This window comes from Piliocolobus tephrosceles, chromosome 10 (genome assembly GCF_002776525.5).
Source record: "Piliocolobus tephrosceles isolate RC106 chromosome 10, ASM277652v3, whole genome shotgun sequence".
Classification (NCBI taxonomy): Eukaryota; Metazoa; Chordata; class Mammalia; order Primates; family Cercopithecidae; genus Piliocolobus; species Piliocolobus tephrosceles.
The window spans coordinates 51404641-51420323 of NC_045443.1; positions in this window are offsets into that span (position 1 = coordinate 51404641).

Here is a 15683-nt window from a genome sequence, read left to right on the forward strand (position 1 = left end):
TCCTCTCCCCTTTTTCCTCTGGGGCTTGGTTTCTTCCCATCCTTCTCACCCTCTAGAAATCCTGTCCTCTTTCCATCCCAAATACTTTCCACTGTAACTACCACCACCAGCTCTCCCCCACCATCTCTCTCCAATTCCACCATCATCTGTGCTTCGCAGGCCTGAGGCACCACAAGGGCATAAGTGATTTATGAGCCACCTTTTAGAGATGCCAAACTCAGAAACCAAAAACTTCTGGTGCTTCAAGGGGCATACTGTGCAATCTTATTGCTGTGATCAGACTCACTGATAAGGATATCTAGACCAAGACAGTCTCATGGAGAAAGCAGGAAGGCAAAAGGGAAGTCCCAGCTGGGGCTGGGACTGGCCAAAAAGTCTGGGCAGTGAAGTCTTCCTAACCGTTATTAGTGTTTTTGGTGAGTTTCACAATGTGGGTGATGATGGAGACAAGTCCAAGTAGGAGGTGAGAGGGCTGGGGATTCCATGATGCCTCTCTAAATGTCACATCATGTCTGCCTTTTTTGGTGGGGTAGGGAACAGACACTTAGGCTGGAGTGCAGTGGTATGATCTGGGCTCACTGCAGCCTCAACCTCTTGAGCTCAAGAGATCCTCTCACCTCAGCCTCCCAAGTAGCTAGGACTATAGGTGTGCACCAAAACAACCAGCAAATTTTTTAATTTTTTTGTAAAGATGTCTTGCTAGTTGCCCGGGCTGGTCTCAAACTCCTGGCCTCAAGCAATCTTCCCACTCCAGCCTCCCAAAGCGCTGATATTATAGGGATGAGCCACCACACCTGGCCTCATGTCATTCTTTAAATAATTTTTACTTTCTTATTCACTGGTCATCTTTCAGAAAGTCTATAATGACCATTTCCCAGCACAAACTATGTTTTAGACTATGAGCTCTGGAAGGCAGGGATGACATGTAACTCCATTAAAAGCTTTTTGCATACTATCCTCTAGGAACAGATGTTTAATAAAGGTTCTTTTTTTGTTGCTGTGGTCAATGGAGTTAATAATAGTGACCATGAAGGAAGTGTGATCATGATCAAGTTAATGATGATAACAGTAAGGGTACTGATCAGTGGTGACAATGACAACTTTGGTGAAAATGAAGCAAGTGGGAACCATGACTTGACCACTGATTCATCCCACAATTATTTAATAAGCATCTGCTATGTGCTACACACTCAGCCAGGAATTGAAGATCCAGAGATGAAGTAGAAATGAACTCTGTCCACAGGAATTCAGTTTATTTTATAATACAGATGAGGCATAAGAGCTTGTGAAAGCACCAAAGACAGAATGAGTAATTTTACTTGAAGGAACCCATGAAGGCATCAGGGAGGAAGAAAGCAAACTATGCAGAGTGGATTGTGGGGGCAGAGGCATTGAAATCCAAGAGACCAGCTTGTTGGGGCGTGGAGCATAGTTCTGCAAAATGCTGGGAGGGATAAGGAGAATAGAAGTGGAGGAAAATGCAGTAAAGGCAGGCCTGGGGCAGACTTTGAAGGGTCTGCATTTGAAGAGTTTCCAGGACTCTCAGGAGGAGGTAGCAAAGGGCAAGTGGATACAGAGAGAACAGCCATACAATCGAGGCCCAGAGATACCAGTGTGAGGGGTCATAAGTTCATAAGTAATGGTTGAAATAACGAAAGTATAGAAGCTATTTTAGAAGAAGGGAACAAAGTGGGGTAAGAATGACAGCTGAGGCTGGACGTGGTGGCTCACGCCTGTAATCCCAGCACTTTGGGAGGCCGAGGCGGGCAGATCACAAGGTCAGGAGATTGAGACCATCCTGGCTAACACGGTGAAACCCCATCTCTACTAAAAGTACAAAAAATTAGCCGGGCGTGGTGGTGGGTGCCTGTAGTCTCAGCTACTCGGGAGGCTGAGGCAGGAGAATGGTGTGAACTCAGGAGGTGGAGCTTGCAGTGAGCCGAGATCACGCCACTGCACTCCAGCCTGGGTGACAGAGACAGACTCCGTCTCAAAAAATAATAATAATAAAAAAGGGGGGAGGGGGGAGGGATTGCATTGGGAGTTATACCTGATATAAATGACGAATTGATGGGTGCTGATGAGTTGATGGGTGCAGCACACCAACATGGCACAAGTATACATATGTAACAAACCTGCACGTTATGCACATGTACCCTAGAACTTAAAGTATAATAATAAAATAAAATAAAAAAATAAATAAATAAAAATAATAATAATAAAAAGAGAACAACAGCTGAGAATGGAACACTGGAACCACTACTGTTTCAAAGGTATGAGACTAACATAAAGTGGCCAGGGGGCCCTCCAAACCATGGATCCTGGTAGAGTCCATACACAGTACATTGATAAATTTTTTTTCTTAAGAGACAAGGTCTTACTCTGTTGCCCAAGCTGGAGAGCACTGGTATGACCAACGCTTACTGCAGCCCCAACCTCCCTGTTTCAAACGATCCTCCCACCTCAGCTCTCCGAGTAGCTGGGACTACAGGCGTGCACCACTACATTCAGCTAATTTTTGTGTTCTTTGTAGAGATGGGGTACCACTTTGATGCCCAAGGTGGTCCTGAACTCCTGGGCTTAAACAATCCTCATGCCTCGGCCTCCCAAAGTGTTGGGATTATTACAGGCATGAGCCACCATGCCCAGCCCAGAACTGTTTTTTATGTTAAGTGAAAAAAAGTACAAAATAGGGACAGGCACAGTGGCTCATGTCTGTAATCCCAGCACTGGTCCCGGCAGGAGGATCTCTTGAGCACAGGAGTTCCAGGCCAGCCTGGCAACACAGGGAGGCCCATCTCTCTCTCTTTTTCTTTTTTTTTTTTTTTTGAGACAGCGTCTCACTCTATCCCCCAGGTTGGAGTGCAGTGGTGCGATCTTGGTTCACTGCAAGCTCTGCCTCCCAGGTCCATGCCATTCTCCTGCCTCAGCCTCCCGAGTAGCTGGGACAATAGGCGCCCACCACCATACCCAGTTAGTTTTTTATATTTTTAGTAGAGACGGGGTTTCACTGTGTTAGCCAGGATGGTCTCAATCTCCTGACCTTGTGATTCGCCTGCCTCAGCCTCCCAAAGTGCTGGGATTACAGGCGCCAGCCACTGCGCCCAGCCAGGGAGGCCCCATCTCTTAGGAAAAAAAAAAAAAAAAAAAAAGCAGGGCATGGTGGCATGCATCTGTAGTCCCAGCTACTTGGGAGGGAGGCTTAGCCCAGGATGTGGAAAGACCACTTGAGTATGGGCAGTCGAGGCTGCAGTGAGCTGTGATCATGCCACTGCACTCCAGCCTGAGAGACAGAGTGAGACCCTATCTTAGAAAATAATAATACAAAATGGTACACACACTATGTAAAAATGGGATTTTGTTTCATATGGACAAAAATCTGGTCAAGCACGCAAATGTAAAAATATGTCATAGTAACATCATAGGATTATAGTTTTCCCAGTGTCTACTTTTATCAATTTTTTGCTATGATTACAATAAAAAGATAAAATACTTTGTGAAAAATGAAATAATCATCCCATATTTGAGTTGAGTCCCCTTAGGAAACTGATACCCAGAGAGGGGAATTAATTTAGCCAATATTACTCAACCTGCCGGGCTCAGTGGCTCACGCCTGTAATCCCAGCACTTTGGGAGGCTGAGGCAGGCAGATCACAAGGTCAGGAGATCAAGACCATCCTGTGAATGGTGAAACCTGGTCTCTACTAAAAATACAAAAAATTAGCCGGGCGTGGTGGCGGGCGCCTGTAGTCCCAGCTACTCAGGGAGGCTGAGGCAGGAGAATGGCGTGAACCTGGGAGGTGGAGCTTGCAGTGAGCCGAGGTTGCGCCACTGCACTCCATCCTGGGCGACAGAATGAGACTCTGTCTCAAAATAAATAAATAAATAAATGAAATAAATTACTCAACCCGTGAATAACAAAGCCAGACTTCAATTCTTATCTAAGGATTCTGCCCAGTGCCTGGGCTGTTCCGAGCTGTTAATATTGGTTAATTCGGGAGTGATGTCAGTTGTGAGCTTATTGATTCCTAGTTTTTCTCAATCCATACGTAACTGCAACTCTCTTTGTGCCCTCAGACTTCCAACCTGCTTGTTGCTCTTCCAATACCATGGGGTCTGTACAGCTATTCTGGTACAGGTCTAAGAGTAGCTTTTCATTTGCCTCCATTAATTATTTCTTCCTTTTGGCCCAGAGAAGTCCACAAAGCACCTTCCAAAGCCCCTTCCAAGTGCCTTTCAATCACATTCATAAATGATTTGGGGATTATCTACTGCCTTGAATTATTTAGGCCATTGCTTCCCCTCCATTAAAGTGACTCAACTTGGACTCAGTGAAATTCAATATATTCAAATGAGGATGAATGTATTCAGAGTTATATTCAAATGAATATAGCCTTCCAATTCATATACACACAGACCTGCCATTTCCTTGTGGAGTAAGGAGGGCTGTTTGTCCCATCTCTTCTTTGAAGATAGCAACAGTTATTCAATCGAGATCTCTAGTGAGGATTGGGGAATCCTTACCTGCAGCTTCCTGCACTGCCATCCCCTCAACTTCCCTCTTTTATACACACCCACTTCTCATTCCCTTCCTGGGACCACCTAAAACAGGCTTGGGAGTTAAAGCGTTGGGATTCCAGGTCCTCCAAATCCCCATATTAGGGTAAAAATTGAAGTCATTCAGGATGGAGAAATAATCCAAGTATTTCTCAGATTTTCAGGAAGGTGATACAGTCCAGAGCAAAGATTATTCTAACTGAGAACACATGAGAGTGGATGCTAAATTGATTCATTGCCCAGAGCTCTTCAGAAGTGAAGTTCCAGCCATCTGTTTGAGTGAAGATACTGCCTGGAGGCATAGGATACACAGCCTCAGAGGGCCTCACTTGCCCCTTTCATGAGCTTCTACATTCCTAGCATCTGTGTTGTGATGCATACATGTCTCCTGCACAACATCTATTTTTCCAACTCCTGCATCTCCACTTTTTTTTTTTTGGAGACAGGATCTTGCTTTTGTCACCCGGGCCAAGGGCAGTGACGCCATCATAGATAAGTGTAACCTCAAACTCCTGGACTCAAGTGATACTCCTGCCTCAGCTTCCCAAACTGCTGGGATTACAGGATTAAGCCACCATCCCTGGCTATCCTTTTTCATTTTATCCTACAGTCTCCTAGTTTTTCACAGGGACAACCTTATGCCTCTCTCTCTTCCACCTCCTCTATCCAAGCTTATAAGTTGGGTTTCCAAACACCCCTCTTCCGTGTTTTGAGTGTAAGAAGTATGGGGAGAAGCAAAGGGTGGGGATGAGAGATTCAATCTCTGAGCCCAGGCACTGTTCCTCACTTCCCTCTCCAGGCAGGCTGGGCCTGTCTTTTGCGGGGTTGGGCAGAGGGTGGTGGGGTTGGTGGGGAGAGGAATCAGGCAAATGGTTTCTACCTGCCCCATGATCCTTCAGGCTGATGAATGAGACAATAGGAGATCCCCAAAGAAAGTTTTCATTCCCATGCTAAATAAGGCAGCAAAAATTTCAGACAGAAATAAGGACCCAACTGGTTTAGTAGGACACTGGAGATCAGTAGTTTCCAGTCTTCTTGCAACAACCAGATGGCTCCAATCATGTCAAGGAGGGTTATAAAATTCTCAAAAGCTATCATCTTTAAATTTTTAACAGAAATATACCACACAGATAACTGACTGTGTTCTCTCTCACAAATATGTAATCATAGTTACACAAAAATAATAAGAATTGGAACTATTTTTCAAGATAATGAATCCCTGTTTTAAACATCATTGCTGAGAGAATCAGGAGTGCTGGGGATGGAGAGATGCTCCAGTTCTCAGGAAGAGAAAGATGGTAGTCTCCCCGCTCCCCCACAAGGAAATGAGGAAAAACCATCTATACTTTTCTTTCCATCTTAAACCTTTCACTCACTCCCCCTTATTAGCTCTGTACTCTCTGACACATGAAAATAAAAAAACAGGGGCCGGACGCAGTGGCTTACACCTGTAATCCCAGCACTTTGGGAGTCCGAGGTGGGCAGATCACCGGAAGTCAGGAGTTTGAGAACAGTCTGGCAAACATGGTGAAACCCCGTCTCTACTAAAAATACAAAAACTAGTCAGGCGTAGTGGTGGGCACCTGTAATCCCAGCTACTCAGGAGGCTGAGGTAGGAAAATCACTTGAATCCAGGAGGCGGAAGTTGCAGTGAGCCGATATCGTACCATTGCACTCCAGTCTGGGCAACAAGAGCAAGACTCCGTATCAAAAAAATAAAACAACAAAAAACGGGAAAGGAAAATGGAAAGAACTGAGAAGATGATAAAAAGGAAAATACAGTAACTAGAAAGGACAATCAACAGTGAAAAGGTCAGGGAGAGGGAAATTGGAAGGGCAGAAAAAACACAGAGGAAGGAAGCATCCTGTGACCTGCTCCAGAAGCAAGACGTGGCTGCACCACACCCTTGAGCAGCAGGGAGCCCCAGCCCTGCTCTCTCCTGGGTGCACTGTGGCAGCCCCATCCTCTCTATCTCCCAGCTCCATGCGCAAATAGGACTAGAAGGGTAAGGCAGGAACTAGAGCAAGGGGGTATGTGACAGAGGACAGGCCCAGACGTCTAGGAGCTGGGCTGTCCTGGCTCTTACCAGGAATAGCTGAAATGTACAGAAGCAAAGGATTATAGTGTGGAGTGGAGTGGGGAGAAGCAAAGGGGAAACAGGCTGCAGAAGTAAGTGCTGCATGGCCCATCCCATTCCTTCCTACATAGCAAAGGCAAGGGCCCTAATTTACCTGCCCTCCTACCTCATCCCCATCTCCACCCCCTATCCCTACCCCTACCCTTGCTACACATGTAGAAGCAGAATTTCTAATTTTTTTTCTTTTCTTTTCTTTTCTTTTGAGGCAGAGTTTCGCTCTTCTTGCCCAGGCTGGAGGGCAGTGGTGCGATCTCGGCTCACGGCAATCTCTGCCTCCCGGGTTCAAGCGATTCTCCTGCCTCAGCCTCCCTAGTAGTTAATTTTGTAAGAATTTCATAAGCTGCAGCAGCGGTGGTCAATACCTCAGCTTCCCACCAGCTTCCTTCTCCAGAAGACAGCAGCAGCAGAAAGAGAAATGAACAGGAAAGGGTACAATAATGACCCTAAACCTTTTCATCTCAGCAGCCCTCAAATATATCAGCAAGCTCAATTCTCAGTGTCTCTTCCTCCCTCCTTGGCTCATAACCAAATGATCAAACAAGGCTTTGCTGAGAGGAGGCATGAGGCTATTGAGCCAGCATCACCTCTCGCAGTGTGGGAGGGCGCATCACATTCTACACATAAACAGAAGCACCTGTTTCCAGAGGCAGCATGGGGCAGTAAGAGCTCACAGAGTCCCAGATTGTTATACGAAAGATAATAATTTGATGGGGTTAAAATTAAATGTCCACATTGAGGTTGCTTATGGAATTTAAAAGGGATGTTGAGAACATGGGCTGGAGAGACTAGAAAAGGAAGAAAAGAAGACAAAGAGAAAATTATGATACAGTAGACAAAGGGGGAAACCATAAAAAAATACAGCCTCACAAATAAAGGCAGAAGCTAAGAGAAAGGAGGGAGTCAGCACCTGGAAAGCAAGATGTTCCAGCTGCAGAGGTGGAGGGGAAAGCAGGAGAGCAACAGGGAAGAGGAAAAAAGAGCTGAGAATCAGACCCTTCCCTTCATCTGTCTTCATCTTCTCGTAACTTTAAGCAGGTGAGTTCTTGGGGTATTCTCACAGTGGCTACTGCATCTCAGCCTGAACAGCAGAACCCCCGCAATGCCTGTGTGGCATGCCCACACACACCAGTTGGCCCCCAGCTTTCACCTTGTCTTCCTGTTCCCCAACACAGACGCACAAGTCACTCTCAAGGCTTGGGGAGCACCTTGGTGTGTCCACAGGATATAATGGGCTCTCCTCTGCACACACACATGTTCAGCAGCCCTCAGTACTGGGGCTCTCACCCCTAGCTCACACTTACTTCCAAAGAGCAGAGGCTGAGGACTGCTGACTCTAATAGAGCGGTTTAGAACTGTGTGTTCAGGTCAGGCGCTATGGCTCACACCTGTAATCCCAACACTTTGGGAGGCTGAGGCGAGCAGATCACTTAAGGTCAGGAGTTTGAGACCAGCCTTGTTAACACAGGGAAACCCCGTCTCTACTAAAAAAAAAAAAAAAAAAAATTAGGCTGGGTGCAATGACTCACACCTGTAATCCTAGCTACTCAGGAGGCTGAGGCAGGAGAATCACTTGAACCCAGGAGGCAGAGGTTGCAGTGAGTTGAAACCGTGCCATTGCACTCCAGCCTAGGCAACAAGAGCAAGACTCCATCTCGAACAAAACAAAGCAAAACAAAAATTAGCCAGGCGTGGGGGCAGGCACTTGTAGTCCCAGTCTCAGGAGGTTGAGGCAGTATATAGCTTGAACCTGGGAGGCAGAGGTTGCAGTGAGCCAAGATTACACCACTGCACTCCAGCCTGGGCAACAGAGTGAGACTCTGTTTTAAAAAAACAAACAAACAAACAAAAAAACCATAGAACTGTGTGCTCAGTGATCCAGTGAAGGGGATTCCCACACAGTGATCCTCCATTTTCCCCAGGCTGCCAGGGCAGCACTGATTTCACAAGCTCTGAAGCTCTTTAACGAAGACAAAAGGAGGGGCAAAATTGCCCAGTTCCTGACTTCTCCAGGACACTGAGGCAAGATTCCTGGGAGGAGAGCTATGAGCAATGATGAGCCCATCTGAATGAGTGCCATGCAGGCACAGTCCCTCACTGAAGGGAAACAAAAACCAAGACATAGTTGTTTAGGAATAGGAATGTGGGTGTCAATATCTTGGAGTTGTGCTTTCCAGTGGGCCTGAGACAGAGACAAAGTGACATGATGTTTAGAGAGCAAGAAAGAGATCGAAAGGGAAGAGGGCAAGCAGTCTCAAGCTTCCGTGATAGGAAATAAATAATGTCCAGAAGGGTCTGGCTCTGAAGTGGACCAAATGGCTCTCCTGTCCCATGTTTATGAGGTCATGGACCATTAAGCCAGCCAACCTACAGATGTCTTCATAATACTTTACGAGATTAGACTGGGGAGACCCTATAACTCAGCAAGAAAGGAAAACAAGAGGGGAGAATTGCAGATAAGAGATGGCAGAAACAAGTGCTCAGCTCCAGAGGCCTCACGTGTCAGTGAGAGGATGTCTGGGTTGGGGGACCCCTTCATCTTCCTCACTTCTCTCTTCTGTGAGTTTCTGCCTATCTCCATTAGACTCAGGACGACATCAGGCTTGTATTATTCAATAATTTCTTGATTATCTACATACTTTCCTCCTCCTAACTTCCAACTGACCTCACATCATGTTCCTGACCCACAAGCCTTCGGTCCTCAGAGAAGTTTCTTTGGTATTTGCAAAGCAAATCAGAAAGATAAAATACAAAGTTTACAGATTCACATATTTTCAAACCTGATTTAGATTGCATTTGCTTGATGTGGTATTCCGTAAGTTCTAATAGCCATGAGATGACTCTTCTAGGGATCTCCAGGTTGCTGAAGGCTAATATTTATTCTCTGAACCATTAGGAGCACACAAGAGCATGGAAACCAGGAAAGGTACACACTGAACCAGTTAAGGAAATAAGAGTAGGAAACAGGATATGCGTTATTTCCTCAGGTGTGCGCCACCCTGTGGTTATTTGTAGGAAGTCAGAGACCAGTAATTCTTAGAAAAGAAGCCCATGTTCTCCAAGTCTTGTTGCTCTTTCAGAAATTGAGCTGACACTCCAGGGCCCAAATTAAACAAGGGGTGTAAGACCCAGATCTGTAAACCACCACTCAGAATCCATATTTGAAAAGCAACCATTTATTAGAACCAATACAAGAGTATGAAAAGAGGGAAAAGAGGAGGGTAGAAGAGGGGGAGAGAATGAGGTCTGCATCAGATGTCAGTTATGGAAACACATAAATGCTTACTTTTTAAACATTTACATTTAAAAGGTGAACATATATATAGACCACTTATAGTTTAAGAAAATCAAAAGCAGACATGTTTGGCTGAAATAAAACCAAGAAACACAATCAAAACTCCCCCATAAACCTAAAAGTCCATGGAGAATTCAATTTCTCATTTCCATTCAGGAATCTGGCTACAAAGTGATTTGTTTGCTACTTGGGACAGTACAGAGTGCTGAAAGAAACCCAGCTCCTGAGTCTCTTAGATCCCATCCTGTAGGAAGTGGTGGAAAAGCCAGCGGACCATGGGCAAGTCAATTCCTGGCTCCTTGGCAGGGTGTCAGACTGTGCTCTCTCCATTCCCCAGGACTCCACAGAACCGTCTGGTACTGCTAGTGCTGGGTGAACAGTGAGAACAAAGTCCACAAAACACAGAGAACCAGAATGTGACCGCAAGGAGCCAGGACCTTGTGCTTTTTCATGGATTACAAATCTAGGGCCAAGGAGAGGAAAAGGAGAAAGAGCCCTATTGGGAAGAGGAGCTGGCTGCACCCCTAAACTGAGATGGAAAGAGTAAGGCTCTTGAGCCCACACCTGGGCAAGTAGAAATCGTGTCCAAAGGTTTCTCAAACCAGAGGGAAAAAAGGTCAAGGTTAGGTTCAGACTGCAGACACTGAGAAAGAGATGACAGATGCTGAATACGATGAATCGGATGAAGCTTTAAGGATCAATGCCCAATTCTGAGTGTTACACACATTTCTAGGAAAAATAACTCCAATGTAGTTTTTTTGGGGGGTGGAAACAAGGTGGTCACATTTATTGAATCAGCTGGTCCCTATGAGGAAGGAGAGGCCCGGGTACAGATACTACAAAGGGGTACAGTGACCCAGCTGTCCTGGGATCAGTTTGGGGAGTGGTAAGCAATGACATAAATCAAAACCACTGAGGGTTGCTTTGATCCTGAGACAGTCTGAGTCTGCTTCAAACCCATGGGAATGGAACTTTAATCCCCAACCTAGAGAGAGAAATAAGCAGTAGCATCTCTGCCTCACGACTCCCTAATCCAATGCTCTTGAATCTGAAATGGCCTTCCTCTGTGAATGCAAGACACAGAAAATCCTAAGTGCCTTCCCCAACAACATCCTAAGAAAGTCTGGACTAGTAAGATTCCAACATTCATGAAAACACTATCAACATCTGAACTAGCAGCTTTGATGAGGGGTGGGGGGCAGAGAATTTGCCGAGTCACTAAGTAGTTCCAGTCTTGGAGACAGCTCAGCGAGGACGAAAGCCTGTATGTCAGGCTTAAACTCCGGCTCAAGACATCCTCCACAGAGGACCCTGAAGTATTCTATTAACTTTGATTTACAATGCCTCACAACACCACCCCTGTGAGGTAGGTCAGTATTATTACCCCCATTTGACAGATGGGGAACTGAGGCATTGAAAGGAGTGACTTGCCCAAGGTCAGCCATTATGAATCAGTTGAGGAAGTGGGCACACAGAGTCAGCATCCACTCAATTCTTGTTCCATTTCCCAGAGCATTTTACTTCTCAGAGTGCACTTGGAAGCAGAGGGAAGTTGGCAGGTACACCTCATTCTGCAAACTAGATGAATTCAATAACCCAAGAGTATTAACTGAGGGCCTATTATTTATCTAGTATAATGTGAGGAATCTTGGAAAAATGAACTGCTTCTGAAAGTCATGTTACAGATATTTTGAAAATAAAATTATATCTTTAAGAACATGAATTCTTTTGTAAAGAAATATTCACTTTATATTAGGAGGTGAAGGACTAAGTCACACTGATTTCTCAAAGTTTTATATTGAGTAACCTGAATTCCTAAAATCCAGAAAGCAAGACCACATTCCAACAGAAACAATGAATAAGAACCATTTCCCCAGTGGTGGTTCTTGGTAACGCTCTTACAAAGCTGCAAGGTTGGTGGCGTGGGAATCCTAACACCACAAAACACCCTCTTACTATGTCACATCCCTCCCCACAATACCCAGAGGGCGGCATTTTTCCAACCTTTCTGCCTCAGCTCTACTTCAGGAGTTGCAGCATCTTCAAAAACACCTCAAGGGTAAGGATACACATGGTGACCCCTGCTTTTCTATTCAGGGAGAGGGGATGAAAATATTCTCTGTAACTAATCATATAGACTCTTGTATTCTTTCCTCCTGCCAGAGACGTAACTCTTTAACAAAAAAAAGGTAGAAGAAAAAACAGTATGTCTTTTCTCCTCCTTTGGATTCTGGTAGAAATCATTATGTCTCTTATCTTAAACTGAGGAGGTGGGGAGTGAGGGGGACATGAGACAGACACCAAACTCACCACCAGCCCTGGTTTAAACGAATCCAGTCCTAAAGCTACTGGAAACCAGAGAACACTGACTTGAGCCTTAAGAGTGTTGTGACATGATTAAACTGTCTTTTCAGGTGTTCTCAAAGAATTTCTAGGCAGAAAGCCTCTCCTTTCTTCCATACCTCTTCACAGCAGCCAGTGTAGCAAGTCCCCACATACAACAGAAACTCAAAAGATGATATATCAACACACACAGTAAAATGTTCACTAGAAGTCGGGTGCAGTGGCTCATGCCTGTAATCCCAGCACTTTGGGAGGCTGAGGCGGGTGGATCACTTGAGCCCAGGAGTTGGAGACCAGCCTGGGCAACACAGGGAGACTCTGTCTCTACAAAAACATTTTTAAAATAATAAAATTAGCCAGGCACCACGGTGTGCGTCTGTAGTCCCAGCTACTTGGGAGACTGAGGCAGGAGGATCATTTGAGCCCAGAAGATTGAGGCTGCAGTGAGCTGTAATAAAGATACTGTAGCCGGGTGCGGTGGCCCACGCCTGTAATCCCAGCACTTTGAGTGGCCGAGGTGGGTGGATCACAGGGTCAGGAGTTCAAGACCAGCACGGCCAAGATGGTGAACCCCATCTCTACTAAAAATACAAAAATCAGCTGGGTGTGGTGGTGTGCACCTGTAATCCCAGCTGCTCGGGAGGCTGAGGCAGAGAACTGCTTGAACCCGGGAGGCGGAGGATGCAGTGAGCCAAGCTCATGCCACTGCACTCCAGCCTGGGCAAAAGAGCAAGACTCCATCTCAAAAAAAAAAAAAAAAAAAAAAAAAGGCTCAATATGGATATTCTACGTACAGGAACCATTAACCATTCCAAGACCTAAACAGATTTTTTTTTTTCTTTTCTCACTGATAGCTGATCACATTAAACGGGTACCGGTGCTAAGAAAGTTCAAGACTGATCTTTTGGCAATCACAGTTTAGGTTAACTATTTGGAATTCCTAAAAATAAAAAGAAATCCCTTAAAAAAGGTTGACAAACTGGCCACTTGGCCTTGAATCGACTGTTAGGGTCACACCTGCCAATGCCAGGGGACATCACAAAAAAATAGAGAATGGCAAGATAAAAAGTTCATTGCATTCAATTTGGCTTAATTTCTTGATAATAGTTTCCTATTAGATTTTCCGATTAATACCGATGGCTCTTACCTAGGCAGTGATAATTAGGTTTTGATCTATTGTGACATTAATGATCACAATCAGTTGACTTTGAAATTGTCTTAATTAATGGCTCTTTCCTTGTCAGCTTTTGCCTCCAGTGCAGGATTCATTCCCTCCCCCACTGCCTTAATTCCTCTTACTGACTTCAGAAACAAATAGCATTGGAGGAATCACTTTCTTCCCATAAAACAAGACTTTAAACTATTTTAAAATATTTCTCTTGACAGAGGAGCCTTATGAGATGATGTGAGACGAAATGAGGATCAGAATGAAAAGGCAAGAGAACAAGCTATCAATGAATCCGAAAAATTCCGTCATAGAAAACAACCAAAGTCAAGCACAATGTTAAAGTGACAAGTTGAAGTAACTCTAAAAAGACAAGATGAGGTAGATTAAACTCCAAGAAAGTCAGCACAAGCAAAAAGAAACCAGAATTGTTTTTATGAAATTATCTAAAAAACTTCACACTTTAACTTTCCAGAACAGTTACTCTAATTCCTGGGAATTCTGACTTCTAAAGTTAGTCAACTCTCAATTGTCCAGGCAGAAATAAGTATCTTTTTCTTGTGGTCACCCATGGGTCAGAATCAACATCTTTACAATCAGACTGTTTCTCTTTTCGTTTTTTTTTTTTTTTTTTTTTTTGAGACAGAGTCTCGCTCTGTCGCCCAGGCTGGAGTGCAATGGAGCGATCTCGGCTCACTGCAAGCTCCGCCTCCCGGGTTTACACCATTCTCCTGCCTCAGCCTCCCGAGTAGCTGGGACTACAGGCGCCCGCCACCACGCCCAGCTAATTTTTTGTATTTTTAGTAGAGACGGGGTTTCACCGTGTTAGCCAGGATGGTCTCAATCTTCTGACCTCACGATCTGCCCACCTCAGCCTCCCAATGTGCTGGGATTACAGGCGTGAGCCACTGCGCCCGCCCAGATCAGACTGTTTCTTAACCCAGCTAGGCTTCGATAATTAAATCTGAGACTCGGATTTAATATACAAGGTATATGTATTTCTGGGAAAGGTTTCCACATAAGTGATACAATTCTCTGCTTAGAAATCACCCTCTCTTCAGTATTGAATAAAACTGCTCCGTTCAGAGTAGATGCTCAGGTATTAACAGATGTGCTCCAAGCCTTCTCTTTGGAAAATCTTGTCATTGGAAAGCATGTCCCTGTTTTAGGCTTAAAGGCAGTCTCATGTTCATTCCTCCAAAAGGGATGAGAAATTTAAAAAGGTGTGAGCAACTCTGGTGAAGTGTCCATGAGGAATATGTTGTTATAGAACCCACAATCATGTAACACAACTGAATCTGCAACACACTTAATGCTTTCCACAAGCAAAGATTAACTCTACCACTACTGTGGCCAAGAATCTAAACCAGGGATGAAAATCAGGAGTTCTCAATCCAAACTCACCTGTTTTCTCTCTCGGTAATAACAGCATTTCCAACCCTCAGCTATACTTATTTCCTGGAATATGTTCTCGTGTTCTATGGCCAGCTGGCTCAGTGCACCCAATGTTATAGGTCTTTTCCACATATAAGCCAAAATTAATGTCAACTTCTTACTCTAGGGCTACAAACTATACAACATCAGCCAGTCTGTCTCTGCCCCCAAGTCAGAAATGTGTATTGGTTTATAGATAGCATTTATTATACCAAGCTATTTTTTTTAACAGAATCATAGCTTGTAAGCACTTAAACTATTAATGGTCAGTTCATCACACACCAGTATGAAAGTTATTTGAGGGCAGGGATGGCCTCTTTCTGAACTTTGTATCTTCAGGCCAAAAAAATGTCTGCTGAATGAAACCAATGTGATGTACAGCAATGTGGCTGGAATTTAGAAAGCTTAATAAAAATTGGGTGAGGGGGCATCTAATTCAGAACATGTTTTTGGGTGTAAGGCTAGTATCATCTACTTCTGAAAACATAATTTTTATGATTAGTAGGTAAAGGTAGCATGAAACTGCAATACACTGGCTCTAGACCTTTCCTCTTTGCCTTGCCACAGGCATGCTTGGTGGTCTGATTACAAAAGTACGGATCTCAACACTATAATTTTTATTCTAAAATCTCAACCAAAAGGATGGGATCATGGGTGCAAAGTGAGTTTTTTCTTTAAATTGTGAGAAACAATTTCCACATTTCAGATCTAATGGGGTTCTCATGACATTGCAAAATAGTATTTTATGCCCTCA